This window comes from Mauremys reevesii, linkage group 5 (assembly GCF_016161935.1).
Source record: "Mauremys reevesii isolate NIE-2019 linkage group 5, ASM1616193v1, whole genome shotgun sequence".
NCBI classification, from domain to species: Eukaryota; Metazoa; Chordata; order Testudines; family Geoemydidae; genus Mauremys; species Mauremys reevesii.
The window spans coordinates 106,417,717-106,431,647 of NC_052627.1; the positions used below are offsets into that span (position 1 = coordinate 106,417,717).

The 13,931-nt window shown below is 46.6% G+C and overlaps 1 protein-coding gene across 4 annotated transcripts in view; it reads left to right on the forward strand.

The window, feature by feature from the left end:
* KCNIP4 (potassium voltage-gated channel interacting protein 4) overlaps positions 1-13,931 on the forward strand; it is an 819,764-nt gene that overhangs the window by 378,603 nt on the left and 427,230 nt on the right. The window contains exon 2 of one of the 4 annotated variants that reach the window (XM_039540960.1): positions 13,056-13,145. The exons of the other annotated variants lie outside the window; for them this stretch is intronic. The gene's annotated coding sequence lies outside the window, so the exon portion shown is untranslated. The remainder of the gene's footprint in view (positions 1-13,055; positions 13,146-13,931) is intronic. 4 annotated transcript variants of the gene reach the window in all.

Here is a 13,931-nt window from a genome sequence, read left to right on the forward strand (position 1 = left end):
ATAAAAACCACCACAACAACCTAAAGTCACTTGCTATGATTGATTGCATTAGTTATAGTATTGCTTCAGGTGTAATCAGGAATATTTGTCTTTGTGACACTGCAACAATGATATGGGGTAAAATATGCTAATATGCCTATCTTGGTTTATAAAGTGTTATTAGTCTTTTGGTTTTTTCAATCTCTTAATTAGTGACAATTGTTTGAAGTCATCCATCTTAGTATACATTTATGCAAGTATTGCAGATTATTAACTATAGTTTCAGAAGAGTCACATTTATCAGCTGTTATCAAGAAATGTTTTGTAAGGCCTGATTCTGTCACCTTTACTCACATGGAGTAAAACCTTAATCTGTGGATAACTGCACTGGTATTGAAGAGAGAGGCACTACTTTGTTTGAGTAAGCAGGACAGATTTGTGCTCAGCGGGACTTTAAATAAAATGTGTTATACTAAAGATATGTAAATGAACTCTCCAGCCACATAATTCTTCAGAATACTCGGATCATTTCTCAATGACACAAAATGCAGAAAACAAAATAGCAAGTCTACAGCCAGGTGGCTAGAGGTAAATAAAACTTTGCTTCTATTATAAATACTTTATTAGAGTTAATACCAAAGGAAATCAAAACACACTATAAATATTTAACAAATCTATTTGCGAAGGGATTGATTAAGAATCCTTTCTCGGCTCTGTATTAAGGAGTGGCTCATAATTGTGTTGGACTACAGGGATTTCCGGAAAGGACTCTGAGACACATCTCTGAGGACATATCTTCCCTGCAGAGTTAGCCTGGGTTCTTACCTTGGTGTTGCCTCTAATCTTCTTCCCACCCCCACACACAAGCTTCTCACCTGATTTTAGTGTTATGACAGATATGGCAATTTCCTGTAATATCTTGGGAGATCTTATTGCATTAAGTTTTAAATAGCATTGGAGTCCATTTTATTATAAATGCAAAATGTATATACTATGGGATTGTATATAACTTTGGGAGGAGGGGGGATGTGGCCAGTGTAAACTCTGAGAAGTGTCATGAGCTTCAAAGGACTATTTTAAAATAATATGCTAGACAAGGAGGCACTTTTGGGATGAACAAAGTTAAGTGGGTTTCCGAGGAAATACCAGGGGGAGGAGAATCAAATTCCCACCTCCACACCTAACCTTATGAAGCTATACCCTGAGGAGAGCACAGTTGTCTGGTTGATTGCCTATTCACAGTCTGTGATGATCAAAGACCAGGCCGTGTAAAGAAGGGATTCACAGACTCATAGGTGTGCTTGTTCTCCGCTAACAGATGTTATGAACTTATAACAATAGAAAATCCCTTGGTGGGGTTTGAAGGATTGATCACCAGACAGATCCCTTGTTGGAGTTTGGGGGTGATCTCTGGTAAGCTTAATAGCATGCATATAGGTTCTTATATTGTTTTCAACATACTTTCTCTGTAACGCTTTCACCTTAAGAATAAATGTGCTTGCTTAGAGAGGGCTGTGTGGTAACTTAACTGTAAGCAATTGTGCTGTTTATAGTCTCTGGAGGGGAAAAAGCAAGCCTGCTTGGTAGTCTCACTTGCTAGGGAACTCCGTGTAGGAAGGGAACTATGCTGGCTGGGAAAACCCCAGTCAGGAGGGAGGGAGACACAGGTCTCCGCCCAAGAGAGGTGATGGCTGAGGAGCCAGGAGCCTCAAATGGGTGCCTTTGTTGGACTGTGAGGGGAAAATACATTTGCAGTCATAGAAGACTCATTCCTCCCCATACTGGGGGAGAGGGGGAAATGATCTAAAGGGGAGGACATGTGACTGCTCCACATCTCCTCTGCCCAGCGACCTGCACACACACCCAGCCTGCAGCCACTGCGTTCTCCCCACCCCATGCTACCTGTGGGTGGGTCTCTGTTTCCTGCTGCACCCCACCCCCAGCACCTTCAGCCACTCTCTCTGGCAGCAGAGTCCGGGCAGGGAACAGAGCTGCTTCTCACATGGCTGAAGCTGGCCACTCCTGGTCACTGCCCTGTGCAGTGCAGCAGCAGCCTGAGAGAGCCTGGCTTGGTGAGGTGGCAGCAGCGGTGGCAGGCCACCCCGCGCTGGGCTGGGCTGCCAGGAATAGGGACTGAGCAAACCAGAATCTCCCCACCCCCCGGCCTGTTTCCGGCTCCGTGCCTCCTCAGCCTGGCTCTTGCAGGCAGCCGCCACATTGCACAAAGCAGTGGCCTGGAGTGGCTGGTGTGAGAAGCAACTGCTTCTGCCCCTTCCACTCCCTGCCTGGGCCCAGCTGCCAGGGAGAGGGGCTGAGCATGCTGGAAGGCAGTCACAGCAGGAGAAAGACAGAGACCCTCTCTCCCGCCCTCCCCCCCCCCCGTAGGCCAAGCAGAAATCTGGGTGAGGGGTTGACTCCACATAACCCCTCTCCCTGTCACTTCTGTTTGCAGTTGCTCTTAACTATAACAAGTGTGCTTTCAAGCTTTGCAAGTATCACTGCTGGGCATGTGGGTTAGAGCCCATGTTCTGCTTCACTCAGATTGGTAACCTGCCCACTTTGCAGAGAGGATGCAAGCTACATCACTTGAGTGCTCATAGGCCTCTACTGCCTTCAAATAATTCCCCATCTGCCCAGAAAGAGGGACAAGTTCTCCCATAATTTGCTTGGAAAGACACATAGAGAATCTCAGCTTACTGCAGCAAAAGAACCATGGGATATGCCCCCAGAGGAGACACATGGGGAGTGTTGTACCAGTGGGGACACAGTATCTCAGGTATGGCTTTGCAGTGTGGCCACTCAAACCCAGGCTAGGCTAACCCAGGTCCCAATCACCCAGCCTAACTCAGCAGTGAAGACATACCATGAGTCACAATTCCACTGGCGATGCTGATTTGCTTAGGTGAGGGAAAGGAGTAGAATGTTGTATTGGCCCATTATCAAATGCAGTATGTTTCCTCATTCATGTCCAGCCAGCTCTGGCATGACCCCACCTACTCCACAACCTGCTTCACATCAACCTCACCAACTTGCTCTTTGTGGGAGGGAAACCCTACCCTTCCTGCCCATGGCCAGACTCAAAAGCTATATACGTTTTCTGAAGCTGTACAAGAGAGTGAGAGGGCATTATTTCTTCACTCTTGTACAACAACCATGTAGGAAGGAGTTACAATCTAGCCCTAAATCAGAATTGGCCAAATTCTGCTTTTACACCATGTAATTTCAGACCATTAATAAAGCTAATCTGTAGTTCTGGAGCCATAAAAGTTTTCTAGTTTGGCAGGGAATTTTCTTCACTGGAAGGTGAGTGCTATTGAAAAACATTGCATTACTATGAGAAGATTCTCTCTTCCTGCAGAACTGGAAGATTACTTTTTTTTTTTTACAACTTTTTATTTATAATTCTTTCAAAATTGCAGACTAAATGTCATTGGCCAACCAGAAAATGGCCAAAGTTTGAATAACAGAGCTGAAAAATCACACAAAAAGAGAAGACATTCCGAACAGTACAGAGTTAGTGGGTCCACTGACAAGAATGATCAGATTTAAATCTTGACACGGAAATATTCTAGATTTACAGGTGGAATTCTAAGGGTATGTCTACACTACAAGACTATTTCGAATCAACTTAAGTCAAATTTGTGGAATCGACCTTATGAAGTCGAATTTGTGTATCCACACTAAATACACTAATTCGACTGTGTGAGTCCACAGTAACGGGGCCAGCGTTGACTTTGGAAGCGGTGCACTGTGGGAAGCTATCCCACAGTTCCCGCACTCCCCGCTGCCCATTGGAATTCTGGGATTTCCCCCCAATGCATGCTGGGGGAAAAATGTGTCGAGGGTGGTTTTGGGTAACTGTCATCATTGAACCGTCAATCACTCCCTCCCTCCCCGAAAGCGCCTGCGGGCAAGCTGTCCGTGCACTTTTCTTCTCAGTGACAGCACGGGCACCACAGCACTGCGAGCACAGAGCCCGCTGCAGTTATGGCCATTGTCAACTCCTTTCACTTTATCGTCCACCTCTTCCACAGTCAGCTGCTGAGAAATAGGGCTACTTTTCAATGGTGCTGCGAGCACTGGTGGACCATGGGGGACGTTTTACCAATATCAACGTCGGGTGGCCAGGCAAAGTTCATGACGCGCGTGTTTTCAGGAACTCTGCTCTGTTTAGACGCCTGCAGGAAGGTAGTTTCTTCCCGGACCACAAAATAACTCTTGGGGATGTGCAGATGCCTATAGTGATCGTTGGGGACCCAGCCTACCCGCTAATGCCCTGGCTCGTGAAGCCCTAAGCAGGCGCCTTGCACAGCGACAAGGAACTCTTCAAGTACCAGCGAGCAGCGTGACCTGTGACTGTTCAGTTTCTTTACAGAGAAGCTGAACCTGCCCCTGTTTCTTTACCAAGTTACTGTTGACTAGCATCTGCAGTTACATACCCCGTCCACCCCGCTTCCCCCACTTCCAACACACGTTTAAAAATAAAATACATGTTCCACTGTAACTGTACAAAGGTTTCTTTATTGATGACTTTGCGTTAAAGGGTTGAAACTGGGACGCGGACTGTGCTGGGTAGGGTGTGCGGTGATGTAAAGACCGCCTCTAAACTCGAGGAATGACAGGCTCCTGCTCCCAGAGCAGTCTGCAGTGCCGGACTGGTTGTTTCAACGGAGCCTGCCATCCCTCCTTTTTGGGACTCTGTGTGCGGGGGCTATGTGGCCTCGCAGCGGGGGAGGACGGATACAGATTCCTCTGCTGCGTGGCTCTGTGGTCCAGGACAGGGACCGTTGCATGAGATCTGTAACCCCCCTCCCCCGCTACAAAGTCACGTACCCCCCCCACCCACACAGAACCTGCAAACCACCTCCCATACCGACCAGGGTGCCTACTGACTGCAGTGTGTGTGTGTGACCTGCTGCTGATCCTGCCCCCGTGTCTGTACCCTGGTAAAGGTGACTGTCCTGTCCAATTACCAACCCCCTTCCCCCCCTTCAAACACAGTCTCCTCTAAAAGAACATGACGGAAACAGTAATTAACAGAAAAGTATTTTTTATTATCAACTAGACAGTTAGGGGATGAAACTGGGACGGGGGCTTGGGTGAGGCGGGAAGGAAAGGACTTCTCAAAATTTAGGGTATGAGAGCTTTTGGGTACTTGAGCACTCTGCTGGGGTGCAGTGACAGTTTTCACGGCCCCTGGAGCCCGTCCTTCTGGTTATTTTGGGTGAGGGGGGTATGGGACTTTGTGGCGGGGGAGGGCAGTTGCAGATACACTGCAGGGGGGCTCGGTCCTCCTGCCTGCGGTCCTGCAGAACATGCACAAGGCGCCGGAGCGTGTCCGTTTGCTCCCTCATTAGTCCAAGCAGCATTTTGAGTCGCCTGCTTGTCTTCCTCACGCCACCTCTCCTCCCGTTCGCGCTGTGAGCGCTGGTACAGAGAGAGGGTCTCCCTCCACTGGCTCTGCTGGTCCGCCTCGTCTTGGGAGCACCCCATAAGTTCAGCGAACATCTCGTCCCGTGTCTTTTTCTTTTGCCGCCTAATCTTTGCCAGCCTCTGTGAGGGGGATGCTGTGGCAGGTCTGGAGACAGTCGAAGCTGTGTGATGGGGAAAAAGGGAGTGAATTCCTTGCAAAGATACATTTTTGCGAACAATGAACACAGTCTAGTCTGTCTCTGTGAATTCTGGGTTGAGATCCCAGTACCTGATGGGCCAAAAACCATTTTCGCGGGTGGTTCTGGGTAAATGTTGTCAGTCATCCCTTCCTCAGGGAAAGCAACGGCAGACAATCATTTTGAGCCTGTTTTCCCTGGATTGCCCTGGCAGACGCCACAACATGGCAACCATGGAGCCTGTTTTGCCTTTTGTGCCTGTCACCGTATGTGTACTAGATGCCGCTGACAGAGGCGGTCCAGCAGCGCTACACAGCAGCATGCTTTTGCTTTTGCATGACAGCAGAGATGGTTACCAGCCATACTGTACCATCTACCATACCATAAATTGGTAATAAGATGATCATGGTTACCAGTCCTTTTGCACTGCACCATTTGCTGCTGTCATAAGTGCCCCTGGCTGAGATCAGCCAGGGGCGCAGTTAAAATTGGGAATGACTCCCTGAGTCAATCCCTCCTTTTTGGTATCTAAAAATAGAATCAGTCCTGTCTAGAATATGGGCAAGTGTACTAGAGAACCACTGTATCAGAGAACCAGAGAGCACAGCTGCTCTGTGTCAGATCCTGCATAAATTATGAGCTGTATGCTATTCACAGGGGGTGCTCCTGCAACAACCCCACCTGTTCATTCCGTTCTTCCCCCAGCCTTCCTGGGCTACCATAGCATTGTCCCCCCACTTGTGTGATGAAGTAATAAAGAATGCAGGAATAAGACACAGTGACTTGTTAGTGAGAAATGAGTGGAAGGCAGCCTCCAGCTGCTATGATAGTCCAGACAGGACATTAAGCAGTGTGGAAGAGAGGAGCCCAGCATCCCGCTGCTAGTCCAGGGGCAATTGAATCTTTTCTTTACACATGAAGGGTGGGGGCTGATGGAGCTCAGCCCCCTGTTGCTATGATGAGGACGGTTACCAGCCATACTGCACCATCTATCAGGAAAAATTAGGAGCAGGCGCCCTTGATCGACCTAACGGATGCTAGTCGGCATGGTTACCAGTCCTTTTGCACTGCCCCATGTGCCAATAGGCTGATGATGACGATGGATATCAGTCATATTGTACCGTCAGCCACCCATGGTGGGGGGGGGGAGCAAGGATATTGGTGTTGAGTGCTGCAGCATCGCATCTATCTGCAGCATTCAGTAAAGATAGGGTGACATGTAAAAGAGTCGAGAGGATTGTTTTCCCTTTCACTTCTGGGGGTGGGGGGGGTGCGTAAATTGCCGAGCTATGCCCTGACCCACCGCGGACACTGTGTTTGACCCTAGAAGCATTTGGAGCTCAGCCAAGAATGCAAATGCTTTTCAGAGACAGCAGGAACTGTGGGATACCTTGCGTCCTCAGTCCCCCCCTCCCTCCATGAGCGTCCACTTGATTCTTTGGCTTTCCGTTACGCTTGTCACACAGCAGCGTGCTGAGTCTCTGCTACGCCGTCTGTCCGGAGATTTTTTTAAAATACTTTGGACCAGGCGTAACATTACTGTAATTCCCCTAATTAGATGCAGGAGTCTCTGAGCGAGATCACCCTGAGGACGGTCAATGAAGGAGATAGAGCGCATGCTGCGTGAAAGCCAGCACAAACCAGGGCCCTATGCAGCTGTACTTGGGGAGGCAATGCTCCCTGAGTACCTCATGAAAGCCTGGCGCGGAAAAGTGTGCTACCACGGAGCACCCAATAAGGCAGCTCTCCCCAGGAACCTCCTGCAGAGGCTCTTTGATTACCTCCAGGAGAGCTTCGTGGAGATCTCCCAGGAGGATTTCTGTTCTATCCCCATATATATAGAGACCTCCTTTTCACATACTTCAGATTCCTGTTTTTTTAAGAATAAAAGTTTACATGTTTAAAGCACTTACCGACTGCTCCTTCCCCTGATTCAGGGTCCGGGTTAACGGCCGGGGAGGGTTCGTAGGGGATCTCTGTGACGGTGATGAAGAGATCCTGGCTGTTGGGAAAACCAGTGTTGTAAGCGCTGTCGCCTGCCTCGTCCTCCACAAACCCTTCCTCATCTTCCCCGTCCGTGAACATTGCCGAGGAACTGGCCGTCGACACTGTCCCATCGTCAGAGTCCATCGTCACTGGTGGGGCAGTGGTGGCAGGCTCCGTAGCGTCTGTTTGCCGCTTTGATTTTTTGGTAGCCTTGTCTGGGGTCCTTGATTTTCACGCGGTGCTGCGTTGCATCCCACCTGTATCCTCTGTCTCTCATGGCTTTGGAGACCTTCTCGTAGGTCTTTGCATTCCGTTTTTTGGAGCACAGCTCCGAAAGCACAGACTCCTTGCCCCACACACCGATCAGATCCAAGACTTCCTGGTCAGTCTATGCTGGGTCCCTCTTTCTATTCAGAGATTACATGAACTCCTCTGCAGGAGAGCTCTGCATTGCTGCCGGTGTTGCTGAGCTCGCCCCGATGTCCAACCACGAAATGAGATTCAAACTGTCCAGACAGGAAAAGGAATTCAAATTTTCCCGGGGCTTTTCCTGTGTGGCTGGTCAGAACATCGAAGCTCGGACTGCTGTCCAGAGCGTCAACAGAGTGGTGCACTGTGGGATAGCTCCCGGAGCTACTAAGTTCGATTTGCATCCACACCTAGCGTAATTCGACATAGCCATGTCGAATTTAGCGCTACTCCCCTCGTCGGGGAGGAGTACAGAATTCGAACTAAAGAGCCCTCTAGGTCGAATTAAATGGCTTCGTGGTGTGGACGGGTGCACATTTAATTCGAATTAATGCTGCTAAATTCGAATTAAAGTCCTAGTGTAGACCAGGCCTAAGACTCCAGGACTAAAACAATTATCTGATAACTACTATTCAGTGATACGTACTAGATGTGATATTTAACATAACATTCAAAAGTGAAGCGCTCAGATCACCTTTACATTGGAAGTTTAAGTAACCATTATAACACTGATAAATTACTTGATAAATACTGCCATTTTCTTGAATTTATGTACAGTGTGCTCTAGTATATTAATAGTTGCTGTGATACAACCATGTGAAACTGTGCTTACAATGCTATTTTAGTGGCCTAGGTTTTCAAAAACAGGATCCTAAAGTGAGGCTCCTAGATCCATATTTGGGCATATAAGTAAGCCTGATTATTATTATTTTTTAATTCTGAGCCTGCATTTCAGGTGACCTTTGAGAGCTCCTGGGTTCTCAGCACTTTTAAAAAACTGTCAAGTTAAGTAGATGCCCAAATATGGATTTATGAGCCTAACTTTAAATCTTGGCAAGTGTTCATTTCCATCTACAGGTTTCTCTACTGTTCTTTAGATATATGTAAAAATTTGAAATTAGGCAGTATGTAAAGATCATACCATCTTGAAAATGTTTTGCTAAGAGAATCAATTAAAACATTTTGAAGTAGGTTGTAAAAAAGGTGGCAAAAAGGGACATTCAGAATGACCTTGAGCCCATAAAACTAGACATCTGGCAGTGTGTAGTAAGTAACCTTACATATTTCCTTAGGGCAGCTATCTCAAAAAAAGAGATGGTTCTGAGAATACCTGGACAGGTGCAACCCTATTTTGAAGACTTATTTTAACTTCCTCCTCCTCCTCCTCTCCCACTCTACTGCATTGTAAGTAGAAGGGGGAGGGGAGAAGGTCGGTCGGTCTGTCTCTCTCTCTCTCTCAATCTTGTGCCTAATGGAATTACTTATAGCCATCCACCAAATATAGATGCCTAGATTAGATGGGGAAGAACAGTGTTAGGTTATATTTTGGTAAATTATGCCGTTTCCTTCTCATGAGGACCAGGTTATATGCAGAAAGTACTTAGTTATGAGACTGCAACAGAGCTTGTGTTCTGTTAAAAGCTGAATGTTTGTTTTTTACTCCTATTTTTTCAGTTATCTAGTATGTGTATTTATTAATGTGTTTAGGGATTAATCCAAGTGCTTCTGATGTCTCATATAGGATTCAGATGTCTCTAGCCTTGGGATCTACACCAGGGCCAATTATTGTAACTGCTGTGGGTCACAATTAAAAAGTTTCTACCATTTTGAGAGAAATTACCACACTGAACTTTACTTTTCTCCTGTTCTAGTCATCCCCACTTGAAACACAGTATTTCATTAAAAAGGAGGTAATGTTACTCTTGATTTCCACTGCCGTTTTTAAATATATATTCACTAACTTCCAGTTCTATTTCATTATCAGCCACTTCTCCCATGCTGCATTCATATGTTTAATTAAAATAATTTACCAACTCAGAGAGGTACATGCCATCTAAATTTTCCATCTAATTGGGTAGTCTGGACCAGATATGATCCTCACTGGATGCATGTATATGGGTAGTACTGAGGAATAAGGAATCCCTCTCACTCCCCTGTGTTTGCTACCTATGTTGCAGATAATGGCTATGTGGGGAAGGGAGAACTGCTGCTGTATGGCCTGCAATCCCCCTTCTGGGCAAGAAGTGGACAGAGCTTTGGCTCTGCCACCTCCCAATCGCGTTGGGCTGACACAGATTGGGTAGTAAGCTGCACCAAGTAACGGGCTAGTGTAGCTTATTTCTTCCAGGAGCAAGGGAAAAGCAGGGACCAAATTGTGGCTGAGTTCCTTAGAGTTGGGTTCCATCTGGAGAAAATATAAGTGGGACAGCGTACTGAAGCCAGCAGGGTCATTCTCTTTGCTGTAGATGTGCTGTGGATGAATAGGGGGCTTTGGTCCCCAGGGTTCTCTGTCCTGCATATTTAAGGCCTGATCCTGCTCCATGGAAGCAAAGGACAATAAAGTAAGTTTAAGTTTAAAAAAAAAAAGGAAAGAACTAGTATGGATGTTTGATATCTATGCAAGGCATGTTCGTGCCTAATACTTTGGAGAAGTATTATGCTGCCAGGGTCAGAGACCTCAGCTGTGATCTGCTGAGTGAGGCTACGTCTACACTACCCGCTGTATCGGCGGGTAGCGATCGATTTTTCAGGGATCGATATATCGCGTCTCATCTAGACGCGATATATCGATCCCCGAACGCGCTTCTATCGATTCCGTAACTCCACCGCCCCGAACGGCGGTGGCGGCGTCGACATGGAGAGCCCCGGACATCGATCCCGTGCCGTGAGGACGGGTAAGTTATCGATATAAGATACTTCGACTTCAGCTACGTTATTCACGTAGCTGAAGTTGCGTATCTTATATCGATTTTTCCCCTTAGTGTAGACCAGCCCTGAGTGTTGCTCACAGAAGGAAAGCTGTTGGGGGCCAGCATGAGCTCCAAGTTTGGGAGAGTAGGGGTGGAAATGAATAAAAAGAGAATCGATATGTAAGTGGCTTGTTTGGATTAGTTCTTTCGCTTTTTATACTTCGTAATTTTATCAGGTTTGCCAAGATGCCTCAAGAGGACAGAGTAATGACTGAAATTTCAAACATGAAACCAGTTGTGCATTCAGAGTGTGCTCATGCAAATCTAAGAGAGAGTAAGGGCTGGACACAGCTCTGCACATTGTTTCTGTTTAACGAGCCAGATCATGCCCCCAGAGAAGGGCCCCTTTGTGCTGCTTTGGCTACACACAGAGGCAACAAAGCTGGGTTCCTGAGAATTCCTCAGTTCAAGGGTTCCCTTCCCTACCTAGTGTGAAACTGGTTAGCATAGGTCAGGGGTGTGCTTTTGTTCTCTGGCAATCCCAGATGGTGTAACAGCCCCTTGAAGGCCATTGCAGCAAGGGGTAAGTTAATGCTTCAGAGGTCTGGCAGCAGAATTGAGTCTAGCGTCCAGGGGCGGCTCTAGCAATTTCGCCGCCCCAAGCACGGCGGCACGCCGCAGGGGGTGCTCTGGCGGTCGCCGGTCCCACGGCTCCAGTGGACTTCTTGCAGGCATGCCTGCGGGAGGTCCACTGGAGCCACGGGACCAGCGGACCCTCTGCAGGCACGCCTGCAAGAGGTCCACCGGAGCCACCTGCTGCCCTTCTGGCGACAGGCAGAGCGCCCCCCCACAGCATGCCGCCCCAAGCACACGCTTGGCGTGCTGGGGTCTGGAGCTGGCCCTGCTAGCATCACCTGTTATGTCCTGAATGTGCTCATTTCTTATATTCCAATTGTTTGTGGAGGTATTTGCAACGAAGAAGCAACAGACTTTTATGGGAGAAGTCCTACTTGTGCCCACCTTAAGGCCCTGTGCATAATGTGGCTTGGCTGGATCCAAGGTTAGGGTATTTTTTATGTCATAAGAATTGTAACATGGTAGTACCGTAGAAATCTTAATGTGGATGGGGTGGGAGAAAAGTAATTTGATATAGTAACTGTATCCTTTTATAAGGTAATGTATAGTTTCTAGGATGGCATGGACTTCATAGATTTTAAGGTCAGAAGAGACCATTGTGTTCATCTAGTCTGTCCCCCTGCATAACACAGGAGGATAATCATAATTACAGTTAGCTTTGAAACAAAGCTGGCCCTATAAAATATAGTCAATATTTTAAAAGATGCGTTCATCATTCCTGTTAGGAAATTGTTTTTGATCCTACAAACTCTTAATCACCCAGCTTAGGATTACCCAAATGACTAAGTGTATGCAGCATCCTTGTATCAGGCAGCCTGGAGGGCAGAACGGCCTTTTGGCTAGAGCCTGTGGACTCCAGTCTCCAGCTTGGTTGTGGAGCCTCAGGCTATATCTACAATGGCAACTGAACAGCAAAACTTTTGTCTTTCAGAGGTGTTTAAAAAAAGACACACACCCAAAAGATACAAGCGCCAGTGTGAACAGCACTTTGTCGGCAGGAGTGCTCTTCTGCTGACAAAGCTAATGCTGCTTATTGGGGGTGGAAGCTTTTTGTCGGCAGGAGAGCCAACAAACAGCGGCTACACTGTGCGCCTTTTAGCAGCACGGCTGTAGTGACACAGCCATGTCGCTAAAAGCTTCATAGTGTAGACATAGCCTCAGTCTTTAAGGCCAGGGGAGGCAGGGGGGACCAGGCCCTTCCTTCCCATGGGATCCCAGCCCAGGGCCCTGTGCTGTCAACTCCTGAACAGGGACAGATCTCCTGGCAGAGATTAATAGAATTAATCAATTCACTGCCCTGCCCTGGACTACTTCCTACCAGCCTGTTTAGTTTGGGGCATGTACTTTTCTAGCCCCGGTGCTTGCCTGAAGGATGGATTTGAAAAGAGACCTTTTCTTAAATGCTAAAATGGGTTGTGTTGAAGAGTTAAGGGAATGGTTGGATAGGCAGTTCTATAAGTACTGGGAGCATGGGTAATTGACTGAAGTGACATTTTAAGCTTCTCTCTAATAGATGGGAAATGTGCAGTCCTCCAAACTTCCAGCTATTTGGTTTTAAATTCCTAAATCTTTGAAAAATAAATAATACGTAGAAAGTTCTCACCAAATGTTCACTTTTGGATCATTTATATGCACAGACATGTTAAAAATGACAACTCCATGACAAACAGCTTTGTTTTCCCTCTAGAGTTGTCAGCATCAAGCATTAAACTGTGGAAGAATTCACGTTATCTTGTTAAAGAGCTCTGTGCTGTGACATGTACAGGCTGCTCAACAGGTAAAATATAGCAACTAAATAATGTCGTAGGGTTTATTTTCAAAGAAAACTGTCTATATGAGGACAACCACACCAAAGGCTATAGTTTACTATGCATAGTGTAGTATGAAGTGAACAAGTATGTATGTCTTTAAAACATATTAGCTCCAGAAGTAAAATTACTGTTAATTAATTAAATTATTTATTATTTATTGTGGTAGCTGCTAAAGGCTCTACTCTGGATCAGGCCTCATTGTGCTAGGCGCTGTATGAATATAGCAAGAAACAGTCCCCGCTCCAAAAAGTTTACAATCTGATGTAAAATGTGAAAAAAAAATTGTGACAATATTTGTAGTCAGAAAGTGCTAATTCAAGAAAAATAATCAGTATAATAACTTTACATAATAATTTGATTAATTGGCTGATTTCTTACAGGAATGATGGCCAAGGTGGGTCTTCAGAGGAGATTTGAAGGAGGAGAGGGTAGTGGCTTTATGGGTCAGTCTAGAATCATAGAAGATTGGGGTTGGAAGAGACCTCACGAGGTCATCTAGTCCAACCCCCTGCTCAAAGCAGGACCAACACCAAGTTGCATACATGTTTCATATATAAAAGGCAGTCTGTAAGATGCAGAGATGTTTTATAACATTCTGGGAGATGAGGCTGGCATCCTTGTTGGAACAGGATGTGGGATGAGGGGCGTTGAGAGTGATAAGAGAAAAGATCAAATAAGTAGAAAGGAATAAGGCTATGAATGGCTTGGGGAATGAGTTGATGCCTCCTATCTGTTTGTGTCATGTGTCCACT